The sequence below is a fragment of the Lagenorhynchus albirostris genome, chromosome 5, assembly GCF_949774975.1.
Source record: "Lagenorhynchus albirostris chromosome 5, mLagAlb1.1, whole genome shotgun sequence".
Taxonomy (NCBI): Eukaryota; Metazoa; Chordata; class Mammalia; order Artiodactyla; family Delphinidae; genus Lagenorhynchus; species Lagenorhynchus albirostris.
The window spans coordinates 117,759,080-117,771,044 of NC_083099.1; the positions used below are offsets into that span (position 1 = coordinate 117,759,080).

General features: G+C 40.6%; 1 pseudogene; it reads left to right on the forward strand.

Moving 5' to 3' along the window:
• The first annotated feature begins 4,131 nt into the window (after positions 1-4,131).
• Positions 4,132-4,955, forward strand: LOC132520673 (small ribosomal subunit protein uS2-like; annotated as a pseudogene).
• Positions 4,956-11,965: the final 7,010 nt, after the last annotated feature.

Consider the following 11,965-nt stretch of genomic DNA (forward strand, 5'->3'; position numbering starts at 1 on the left):
GAGACAATTGTTTTTAAGAGCTTTGGCTCTAAGTGGGAGCAGAGAAATGGAAAATGTTGGAATCAAGGTGAATTTGCTGTCCTTTTTTTTTTTTTCCTTCTTTTTTTATGGAAAAGAGAGGGGGAAATTGCCGGAGTGAAGTCTGAGCAGGTGAGAGGAGATGAGAGGCAGTACACAAGAGCAGGAGTTGACCTTAGGACCAGGGACAGTCCATCATGTTTAACTACAAAAGGGAATATAGGATACATGAGCACAGATGCAGGTTGGAAGGTTGGTATTTTTTCTATGAAATAAAAAACAAGGCCATCAGTTTAAAATGATGGGAGGAGGTGCTGGAGGTTTTTGTAGAGAGGAGAATGTGTGAAATAGTTATGAGAGAGTGGGAGATTGAACTGACTTGGGGAGATCTCACAAACTCTCCTCTTAGGCAAGTCAGATACCTATACAGGGAATTCAGACTGATAAAATAGTTTGGGGCCTTTTTGTAAATTTCATTTCATTGAAAAATTGAGAAAACCCAACTAGTTTCCATTCTTCATGAACTGCATACAGAAGTAGTAGGCTTCAAAATTTACCTTCTTGGGCTTCCCTGGTGGCGCAGCGGTTGAGAGTCCGCCTGCCGATGCAGGGGACACGGGTTCGTGTCCCGGTCCGGGAAGATCCCACATGCTGTGGAGCGGCTGGGCCCGTGAGCCACAGCCGCTGAGCCTGTGTGTCCGGAGCCTGTGCTCTGCAACAGGAGAGGCCACAGCAGTGAGAGGCCCGCGTACTGCAAAAAAAAAAAAAAAAAAAAATTTACCTTCTTCATTGTCCCACAGAATTTCAGGGTTTCAGTTTACTTCAACTAAGAATACAGCCCCATTTAAATTTATTTCTATTTAAGCCTATAATTATAGAGCAATTCAAGAAACCACCAAGGTGTTTGAATTATACAGAGGTACCCTACTTCCGAGGATTGGCTGATTGAAACCACAGCCTTAGACAAAGGGTCACAACCCTGACCCACAGCTGGCCTGACATGTAAGACAAGATATCAGATTATCACAGAGCCCCTCAAATGAGGACATCCTTCATTATGATATACCAAAGTAATGATCATTTAAACTTCGGTAATGTTAATGGTTTGTTACAACATCTGTCAGTGACCACCTCATACTAACAAAAAACAAGAGACAAAAATAAAACTTTCTCTATTTATAATGTTTGGAAGAAAAAATAACACTTTCCTTTACCTTTCAGGTTGTTGGCTGGATCTCTGTAACAAAAGACAGATTAATTAGAGAAAAGCATATAAATTTATTTAATGTCAGTTTTGTGTGACACAGGAGCCTTCAAAAGGAAGTAAAGACCAAAGAAGCAGTTAAACCTAAGTGTTTTTTATGCTGGGTTTGATGAAGAGTGGAAAGATGAGAAAAGGTATGACAGGACAAAGGGTACGATGTAATTGTAGTCAAATGGGGGAAACTTAGCAGGACCTGTACATTCACGTACAGAGATAAGGCTGCTCCTTTCCTCCTGCTATAGAAAGGGCACCTCTCACTTGAGGGCCTTATGCCTTGTTTCAGGGGAGAAGGGGGTGGAGAGTCCTTCTAGCACCTTCCATTTCTCAAATTCCTTCAATTTAAAATATTCAATATACAACAGTGCCATATTTGGAGTTAGCACGTTCTAAACCCCATCAGTAAGAATACTTTCCCTTTATTCCAGAAGAGCTTCAATAATCAAAATAATACTGGGACTTCCCTTGTGGCGCAGTGGTTAGGAATCTGCCTGCCAATGCAGGGGACATGGGTTTGAGCCCTGGTCCAGGAAGATCGCACATGTCTTACAGCAACTAAGCCCTTGTGCCACAACTACTGAGCCTGCACTGTAGAGCCTGTGAGCCACAACTACTGAGCACAAGTGCCACAACTACTGAAGCCAATATGCCTATAGCCCGTGCTCCGCAACAAGAGAAGCCACCTCAATGAGAAGCCCACACACCACAACGAAGAGTAGCCCCGGCTCGCTGCAACTAGAGAAAGCCCGTGCCCAGCAAATGGCTTGGTTGCAAAGACCCAACACAGCCAAAAATAAATTAATTCATTAAAAGAAAAAAAAACTCTGTAGGAGGTGCTTTACCTATTTACAAAAAAAAAAAAAATTCCTGAGATTGTGACACAAAATGTGATTTTTAAAAGTATTTTAGGTTAAGAAACCAGAGCAAGTAGTTTCATAAGTACAGTGAAATGCTGAACTTGATCAAAGTTTCCAGATACTGTAAGTTATTTAAATAAATATATTAATACCCAAAATAGACAGAATAAAATAAGACCAAACATTACTCTTGATTAATGGGAGTATAAATAAGGTAACCTCTGAGGAAGATTTCGTGAAATGGCAGTGACTGCTATTACTATGTTTATTAATTGAGAAGCAACAGTTTCATAAATTAAATAACTAAAAGCAATGTTCACTATGTCAACAGTGAAAACTGACAAAAATTAAAATATTAAATGTCAACAAATACTAAACACTGACAGTTTTTTTTAATTAAGTTTTACAATATACTTAAATGACAAGATATTTAGTTCCGATAGAATATTTTTAAATCTTGCATTTAACTATTATTTGTGCCTACAAGTTTAGAAACATACAATTAGAAATAATTTGATTAGACTTCTGGGTTCAGCTCTGACAGACAAAAAATTTGGAAGTTGTTACTGCTGTCCTTACAATAAGAAAAGGCTGGATCAACTGAAAATCCATGACTATCCTTGAACACGTCAGAGAACTGAGGTTGCAGGGCAAATTACCAGGCAGAAATCTGAAGAGACAAGTTCATGCAGAGACACACAGGTGAGACTTGCTGACCTGAAGCAGAAGCTGCTGGAGCCATAAACTGGTAGGAACACAAACAGTAATTTTGGTGAATACCTGGCTGGAAGCAGAACGTGGATTAAGATAAGAGCAAGAGACTTCTCGGGCTGCAGTCTTAAGAGGGTCCCTACATTTTCATGGGCTTTGTGTCTGGTACCTCCACTAGGTTCTCACCATGAAGATCCAAGAAAGATCCCTGTGGCGTTCGGGGAGAAGGGAAGAGTAATCATTGTGAAATAAACCAACAGTTGAACCATAATGAAGGATACTCTCCTGGCAAAAGGCCTTTTTCAGAGCCTTATCCCAGCTGGTGGAAGGGAACCCCTCCCGTTCCACCCCCCTCCAGGCTTCCTGTTTCACCTGAAGAGGGAAAACAAAAACAGAAAACAAAAGCATAGTCAACAGGGATCGGAGGTTCAAGGAAATAGATTGGGAAGGCTGCAGCCAGGGAAGGGAGTGCAGGGCGGTGGGTAGGGGAAGCTGTACCATGGAGAAACACCTGTGAAGGTCACAGTCCAAGATCAAGGCTGATTAAAACACTGAAATTTAATTGAAAGATTATAGAACGCTCCCCCTTGCCCACACCATACTACCACACCAACAGGGCTCCAGTAAAACAGTAGATTACACCTCTAAGTCCTACAAGAAGCAGACTCTGTCTGAGGAGGCATTCTCAGGAAAGCCCAATGTCAAGAGGAAAAACAAAGCAAGGACACTAGAGGAATTCGAATCTTCTAGAACCTATTGCTACAGCAAAAGTTAACATAAATCTTCATACTAAAACCCTATTTACCTCATTCTAATTATTCGTACATATCATATTCACCTTTCTTTTTTTTTTTTTTTTTTTTTTGCTGTACGCGGGCCTCTCACTGTTGTGGCCTCTCCCGTTGCGGAGCACAGGCTCAGGCTCAGCGCAGGCTCAGCGGCCATGGCTCACGGGCCCAGCCGCTCCGCGGCACGTGGGATCTTCCCGGACCGGGGCACCAACCCGTGTCTCCTGCATCGGCAGGCGGACTCTCAACCACTGCGCCACCAGGGAAGCCCCATATTCACCTTTCAACCAAAAATTACAAGGCCTGCCAAAGCCAAGAAAAAACAGACTGAAGTGACAGAGCAAGGCATTAGAACCAGACTTAGATGTGACACAGATTTGGGGATTATCAGACAGAGAATTGAAAATGGCTGTGATTAGCCTTTATGTGCTACCCAGAGAGGGGTCCATACAGCATTGTTCTGGGTTCTGTTGTAAGTTAGAGGGAAACTTTCACAATGTCCAGAGCCCTCAATGTCCTGCAAATAAAGAGGAAGAGTTCCTTAAATTCCTCGCAGCAGGAACACACTTAGGTGGTACCAACCTTGACTTCTAAATGGAATAGTCCATCACCAAAGGTAAAGTGATAGCATCTACGTCATAAATCTGAAGAAAATCTGAAAGAAGCTTCTGCCGGCAGCTGGTGCCATTGTTGCCTTTGAAAACCCAGCTGATGTCAGTGTCATATCATCCAGGAATATTGGCCAGTGAGCTGAGCTGAAGTTTTCTGCTCTATTGCTAGCTGCCTTACTCCTAGAACTTGGAACTAGATCCAGGAAGCCTTACTGGAGCCGAGACTTTTGGTGGTTACTGATCCCAGGGCTGACAACCAGCCTCTCACAGGGGCATCTCCTGCCTACTATTGCTCTGTGTGACACAGACTCTCCTCTGTGCTATGTGGACATTGCCACCCATACAAGGGAGCTCGCTCAGCAGGTCTGATGTGATGGATGCTGCCCCAGAAGTTCTACATGTGCATGGCACCGTCTCCCAGGAACACTCGTGGAAGGTCATGCTTGATCTCTACTTCTACAGAAATCCTAAAGAGATTGAAAAGGAGGAGGAGGGTGCTGCTGAAAAGGCTGTGACCAAGGAGAAATTTCAGAGTGAATGCACTGCTCCAGCTCCTGAGTTTACTGTTACTCAACCCGAGGTCTCAGGCTGGGCTGAAGGCATGAAGGTTCCTCCTGTGCCTTTTCAGCAGTTTACTGCTGAAGAATAGTCTGCAACTCCCACTGCTCAGGCCATTGGACATATAGGAGCAACCACTGAGTGTTCTTAAGCTGTTCATCTACAGATTCTTAAACAGAAAATGGAAATAAGGTTGTTGGAAAATAAACAGTTTCTGAAAATTTTTTTAATAAAACAAAATAACTATGATCAATATGGTAAGGGCCCTAATGAAAAAAAAAAAGGACAACATGCAAGAACAGAGACTTAGTATAAGCAGAGAGATGAAAAATCTAAGAAAGAATCTAAAAGAAATGTAAGAAGTCAAAAAACACTGTAACAGAAATGAAGACTGCTTTCTATGGGCTCATCAGTAGATGTGACATGGCCGAGGAAAGAATCAGTGAGCTTGAAGATAGATCAGTAGAAATAGTTTAGTTAAAGAATCTAAAGGTTGAAAGAGACATTAAAAGTTATCTAATATATCTTCTCATTTTCCTTCTGAAAATTTGGATTAAAAATACATTCTCTTTTCTGATGGTATGCCAGTGATGTAAATAATTATCTAACTCTTGCCATCAAGACTATTGCAAATAGAAGCATATCATTTTGACACAACTAACACAGATGTAACAACTTTAGGCATTTAAATACCATTTGCCTATAAAGAACAATACAACACACAAGTTATAAACATTTATGATTTAATTTGGAAAATTAGAACAGGATTTATCCCACTATTGCATATTATCATGAACGATTCTTTTTAACATCTTTGTACTGTCATTCTTTACTAAATGCCCTACATTTTTCATGCTTTATTTTTTATACTTGTCTACTGCTACTTTGATCCTATCTGGCATTAAGGATCAGTTGTCAAACATTGAAACTAAAAGCTTTTATCTATGGCCTTGCCTCCTTGGATTCCAGTATTCAACATCACTCAGTCAGTGTTCAACTTCAGTCCAGCTGTTCATGTTTGCACATTTAGGTAACTTGCTTCCAAATATTCATGACAGTGAACTACTGAAAGTCAAGTTACTGCTAAGTGGACTTTTTTATATATTGTGATGTCAGAAGAATAGTGCAGTAGTTTCTTAAGATTATTAGCTTTTCCGGGTTTCATTGAATGAAATTGGTGTTTAAGCGCGTATTCACATATTTCATGTACTCATATGTGAAATTCTGTGCTAGTGTAGAGGTGGCTAAGAAGAGGTGGCCCCTGCCTTCAAGGCATGATCAAGCTAGAACTGTAGTATTAGAATCAACTTGGAAGATTTTTAAGATTCTGTCATTCAGCCTTGTTTAAGTCAAAGTCCAGACATATAATATTTCTTAAGAATGTCTCAGATAATTTTAATGTGCCACCAGGATTAGAATTACTGAACTATATTGATAAAAAATATCATGCAAATAGATTGAAAGTGATAGATAAGGATGTTACACACACACACACAGATGCATGCACTCGTGAGATTTCAGAGGGTGGGGAGTTCATGTTCAACGGAGAGAGGGCAACAAATGTTCCTGAGCTTAAAGGGCTGTAAAGATTTTGGAGAGGAATACCTGACTGAGTGGAGTCGCATTCCTGGCAGGGGGACACTAATAATGAAAGAAAACAAATAAATGCACTTGACAATGACCTTTTTGAATGATATAGAGAGGAGCCAGACCCAGAAGAGAATACTGCAAGGAACTGTGGGAAGTAAGGTAAGACAGAGAGCAGGGTCCCACACTGAGAAGACCTTAAAAACTTGAATTTCAGGGTGATGTCATTATAAAGCATTTCTTAAATAGTTTTTGTTTTTTGCATTATTTAACTATCAGGACACTTAAACCCATGATCCTGTTACCCAGCTTAAGTTTTAAACTTTATTAATGCAGTTGATATCTCTCCCTTCCCTAATCATAACTGTCCCACCCTCTGCAGAGGTAATCCTCATCCTAAATTTGGTGTTTATTATTCTCCTACATTTCTTAATACTTAGATACATAGGGACTTATTTTCCTAAACAAAACCGATTTTTCAAGTTAAAAATTTATTGTAAAGAATTGAAGGGAATAAATATGGCATTGAGTTTACAGACAAAGGAATGGATATCAAGGAATGGGAAGGAAATTTAGCACCTTAAATATAGAGAATGAGGAAACAATGAGTCAGACAAAGGTACTGGGCTTTGACCTGAGAGATTAGAATCATGATGTGGTGTTGACAGGTTCAATGAATCATGGAGGGAGAACTGGTTCCTGGCAGTGTAGACGCTGTTTTGTGGAATTTGGCTCAATTGACCATTCCCTCCTTGATAAAGCACTCGCCTCATGGCTTTCTGCCATAACTCTCTTTCGACTTTGTTTCTCCCTCTCCCATTGTTCTTTCTCAGTCTCCCTCATGGCTTCCATTTTGTGTTACAGCTCACACTTCCCTGGATAGACTCATTTCCTTCCAGGGCCTTAACACACAAACTCTGATGACTTCCAAATCTGTCTGGTCAACATGTATGTTTCCTCAGTTCTAGACCTGGATATCTAATTGCTTGTGGTTATCTAGCTCCACAGTCACTTTCAGTGTGTCCAAAATTAGTCCTGTTACCATCTTATTCTCCTTCTGTTTTATTCATCTTTTTAATGACATATTCCCTCTCCCTTTACTCTCTATCTTTGCAAATCACTCCCAAGATCTATCTTCTTACCCAAGCTAGAAAACTTTCCCACGCTTTTCCCTAAACATCAGCTGTGCCCGCTAATTCATGCTATGTCAAGTCAACTTCCTTAACTGTGCTTGTATTGACCCCTCCCCAACTCTCTCCACTACCCGAATCTCAGGTTCATTTTGTCTCTTCCCTGGTCAATTATGACAGTCTGTAACCTTATCTCCCCAGCCTCAGTTTTGTCCAGCTCCTGCTATCTGTCTCCCATCTGCTCTCAGAGAGATTTTCTTTTCTTTTTTTTTTTTTTTTCTGTACGTGGGCCTCTCACTGTTGTGGCCTCTCCCGTTGCGGAGCACAGGCTCCGGACGCGCAGGCTCAGCGGCCATGGCTCATGGGCCCAGCCGCTCCGCGGCATGTGGGATCTTCCCAGACCGGGGCACGAACCCGTGTCTCCTGCATCGGCAGGCGGACTCTCAACCACTGCGCCACCAGGGAAGCCCTGCTCTCAGAGCGATTTTCCTAAATATAAATATAATCATTTCCTGCCCTTACGTAGTAAAAAAAAAAAAGAACCCATTACCTTCTGCAGAAGCTTCCCATTTTGCTCTTCTGAGCCCTAATTAGGATTCTACAGAGTTGACTCAAAGGCAACCAATGGTACAAAGTTAGAGGCTGAAAGGGCAGATGACTCTTTTGGGGGAGACATAAAAGAGTTTTAGATCTGTGTCCTAAGGCAAAAGAAATAAATGCAAAAATAAACAAATGGGACCCAATTAAACTTAAAAGCTTTTGCACAGCAAAGGAATCCATTGACAAAATGAAAAGACAACCTATGGAATGGAAGAAAATATTTGCAAATGATATGACAGATAAGGGGTTAATATCCAAAATATATAAACAGCTCTTACAACTCAATATCAAAAAAATAAACAACCCAATCAAAAAATGGGAGAAGACCTGAATAGATATTTTTCCAAAGACGACGACATACAGGTGGCTAACAGGCACATGAAAGGATGCTCAACATCACTAATTAAAACAGAAATGTAAATCAAAACAACAACGAGATATCACCTCACACCTGTCAGAATGGGTATCATCAAAAAGAACACAAATAACAAATGCTGGAGAGAATGTGGAGAAAAGGGGACACGTACACTGTTGCTGGGAATGTAAATTGGTGCAGCCACTATAAAAAACAATATGAAGCTTTCTCAAAAAACTGAAAATAGAACTGCTATATGATCCAGCAATTCCACCCATGGGTATACCTCCAGAAAAAATGAAAACACTAATTTGAAAAGATACATGAACCCAATGTTCATAGCAGCACTATTTACAATAGCCAAGATATGGAAGCAACCCAAATACCCATCAATGGATAAATGGATAAAGAGATGTGATACATATATATACACACACAGTGAAATATTACTTATATATGGAATATAAAAAATAATATAAATGAATGTATATGCAAAACAGAAACAGACTCAGATATAGATAAAAAGCTGGAGGTTATTAAAGGGGATAGGGGCAAATTTGGGGTATGGGATTAAGAAGTACAAACTATGTATAAAATAGATAAGCAACAAGGACATATTATACAGCACAGGGAATTATAGCCACTATCTTGTAATAACTTTTAATGGAGTATAATCTGTAAAAATACTGAATCATTATGCTGTATACCTAAAACTAATATAATATTGTAAATCAATTATACTTCAATAAAACTTTTTTTAAATGTGATATTTTCACTATCATTATTTTTTCCAAAAAAAGAAGAGTTGGGGGAATTCCCCGGTGGTCCAGTGGTTAGGACTCCATGCTGTCACTGCCAAGGACCTGAGTTGCATCCCTGGTTGGGAAACTAAAAATCCCACAAGCTGTGCAGCACAGCCAAAAAAAAAAAGAGTTGGGTTCAAAAGCCACAGGTCCTTTCCTCAGCTTCTATCCTTCTGTTAAGTAAATCATTTCCCTAGTATTTATTGAGCACCTACCATGTGCCAGATATTCTTCTCAGTGCTGTTATACATGAACTCTTTTAACTTTCACAACAACTCATGGATGTAGGTAATATTTTTATTCCCACCTTACAGATAAGGAAATGAGTCATATAGATGTTAAATTACCCAACGTCACTCAGCTTGGTGGAGTCAAGAACCAGGACTTTAATCCAGGTAATTTGACTCTAGAATTTTGCTACTCAAAGTAGGATACATGACCAGCAGAATTGTATCACTGGTCATATTATTAAAAATTCAGCCCTTCTGCCTCCATCCCAAACTTACTCAATCAGAATATGACTTTCTACAGGATTCCCAGGTGATGTGTATGTCCATTCATTTTTGAAAAGCATTGGGTTCTTAACTATTATATTGCCCCTATATGTCAATAATTCACTTCCTCTTTCTTCTTTAGACACATGGGCTGGCGCTCCTTTTTTATGGGCCTGTCAGAAGCAAAATACAAACCCAGAATCTTTCTTCTTTACATTTCACTGAAGGGATGATAGCAAGAGGAACCCCATTTGTAATATATGAACGTGACCTCCCAGTAGTGAGCTGAGCCTTCCTGAACACTCCTCCTTTTATGGCTGTTTCATCATTTGTCTTGAAATTGGCATCTGATAATCTCAGCATAGTGAAGACAGGAAATTAAGAAGCTAGAACTTTTCTGGTCAAGGGAGGTATAAACCAGTTATGCTCATAGTTATTATTCTAACCAGTTCTTGGTGTAGGTGAATTTTACAGCTCCTGAAGAGGAAGTAAGGGGGACTGATGTTCAGAATGAACCCTGGCTGTCCAAACACTTGATATTAAGTTAGTACCACTGGCTGAGCAGGCAGGAGGAAGGGGTGAAAGCTGCTATGGCTTAGAGACCAAGTAGCAGGGAAAGTTGGAGCTCAGATGCCATTACAACCCTAATTGACATCATAATCACACATCACAATCCTAACAGTGAATTTAGGTGACACGTATCTTCTAAGTTAATACGGAAGGAGCAGGTGGGTTTCAGGATATACTGTAAACCATTCATGTTTATGAAACTCACTCATAGGGGCTTTTCAGGCCAGCCCCAGCCTTGGCTCCTAAGTCACCTGGAGATTGTCACCAGCACTTTGCTGCGTGTCTCACAGAGTGCTCAAAACCCAGCCAAACAGTAATGATAAATGGATGGTTTACAGAGATGGTTCGGAGAGATGGAGAATGTGCCACATCACACACCATGTGGCAGAAACTTAAGCAAAATCCTCATTAGACATGAGGATTCTTCATGTCTTTCTTTCCTAAGTGCTTTCTTCCCAATCTAGCTTTTTTCGCCTTTTCTTTCTTTCCTCCTTTCTTTTTTCACACAGTATCTAGCTAACTGCTGTATCGTTACAAGCATGAACTCTAATTCTAAGTTAAATGACTTAAGCAAAACATAGAGTGGAGAGTTCAAAAAAGAGTAATTCATTTTCTAGCTGATTTTACTATCTACAGCATCCATTCAGGGTCCTTATTCTCAGGATCCTGCCAAACAAAAGCAGGTTTCTTCCTAGCTGGGGGTAGGGATATCTATTGTTAAGAAGATAACAATAGTTTCTCCATACTGCTATATTCTCCTCTGTTGTAGTACTTCTTCATGGTTATTATATATATATATATATATAGAACTAAGACTAAAATCCTTTACCCTATTGGCAAAGGTCTGAGTGGACATGCCATTCTCAACATACACGAGACAAGGTGCTTGCTTGTTGGATGGACGTATTTACGTGAAAAGCATTTTAAACAGGTCTTTGTGTACTTCAGTGACTCTGGGTACCTCACACACACCTAATCAGAGAGGCCCGACTTATATATATTTTTATACATTGGATTTCCACATGATATTTCTTAGGAAAAGGAGCTCCAATTCAAGAAGCAGTTTTTAAAATATCAAAAACAAGTGACAGACAACATAAAGTCTTACAAGTGCAAACTTATTTGCGTGGTGCAGGACTCTACATTATCTGGCCTCTGCCAGCCTTCCCAGCCTGAACTCCTGCTGTTCTCTCTTACCCCACCAAGCCCTGATGCTGCCAACCAAAACTCTTGGGGTTCCCAGACAGCACACGATGCTTCAAGCTTCTGTGCCTTCGCTTGTGCGGCCTCTATTCATTTACCCTGGGGAGCACTTATATCTATTTTGAGACACAATTTGTGTTACTGTGGCAATGAAGATGTTCTGGCTGCTGTAACAAAGCACCATAGACTGGGTGGCATAAAACACCTAGTGGTTTCTTTGCTCACAGTCCCGGAGGCTGGAAGTCCAAGATCAGGGTAGGCAGCGTGGTTGTGTTCTGGTGAGGGCACTCCTCCAGGGTACAGGCTGCTGACTTCTCATTGTGTCCTTGTATGGGGGAAAGAGGGCGAGAGAGCTCTCTGGGGTCCCTTTTATAAGGACACTAATCCATTCGTGAGGGTTAGTTAATTCTTGAGGGCTC